Below are 876 nucleotides of genomic sequence, written 5' to 3'. Positions count from 1 at the left end.
ACGCGGGCCGCCGCCAAGGGGATGTGCGCGGCCGCGGAGGTTTCGCGCGGGGGTTACGCGGCTGGAAAGGGTCCCTGCGCCCCGACCACGGTGTAGCGAGGTCTGCAGGGAAAGCTGTGGTTTCCCAGTTTGCGTTTAATTAAAGTAGCAACATTTCTAGAGTGACAAGGGAAGCGAGGAGAAGGAAACAAAAGCTGCGGGAAGGAGCGTGATACCCATTCCCCACCGAGACCCTTTCAGAGGGAGTTTATCTCTTATTTAATTTTAATTTTTTAATAGGTGGTGTTGCTTTTCGGAGTTTTAGCAGGTCCTATAATCTACAGAGTGGCAGTGGCAAGAGTCGGTCCCGAAGTGGCACCCAGTGATAAACAGGGTTTGGGTTGTGCCTCCCAGCCTGATTCGCAAACAAAGTTAGGGACCGGCGTCTGGAAGGGACTCCGAGATTAGAGGGGATTATTTGAGATTAGAGAAGGAGATTTGCTCCATTTTGCCCTACCCCTGTGTGTGACCCCTCGGTGCCGGAGGAGGGCTGAAGACCTGCCTGCTTTTCTTCTCCGAGAAGCTGCAAAATACTTTTCACGTTTGTTTTTTTTTTTTAATGAAAAAATATACAAAAGCCGGTTAAAGCTAATATGCCTGATGATTTGAAATTGTATCGCAGCCCGACGCCGAGGCCGCATTTTTAAGAAAATCCTGGCGGGGTTAAACCCGGAGCGGGGTTAAATCCCACCGCGGTCGCTTTCCTACCGCCCCCCCGGCTCCCGCTCGGCCCCGTTTCTCCGGGCTCTTCCCAGAGGATTTGTTTCTTGCGGGGGGTTATTTCGGTTTCTCTTTCTCCGCCGCCGCCGGGCCCTGCGGCTCGGCCGGTCCAGTGGC

General features: G+C 53.7%; 1 protein-coding gene across 1 annotated transcript in view; it reads left to right on the top strand.

Annotated features, from left to right (window-relative positions):
- The window catches only part of PITX1 (paired-like homeodomain 1), a 7,090-nt gene that overhangs the window by 861 nt on the left and 5,353 nt on the right, over window positions 1–876 (top strand). The gene's annotated exons all lie outside the window — the stretch shown is intronic.

The sequence above is a fragment of the Charadrius vociferus genome, unplaced genomic scaffold (assembly GCF_000708025.1).
Source record: "Charadrius vociferus isolate BGI_N301 unplaced genomic scaffold, ASM70802v2 scaffold370, whole genome shotgun sequence".
Taxonomy (NCBI): domain Eukaryota; kingdom Metazoa; phylum Chordata; class Aves; order Charadriiformes; family Charadriidae; genus Charadrius; species Charadrius vociferus.
The sequence above is the reverse complement of the archived record's forward strand: the minus strand, read 5'-3'. Positions and strand labels throughout refer to the sequence as shown.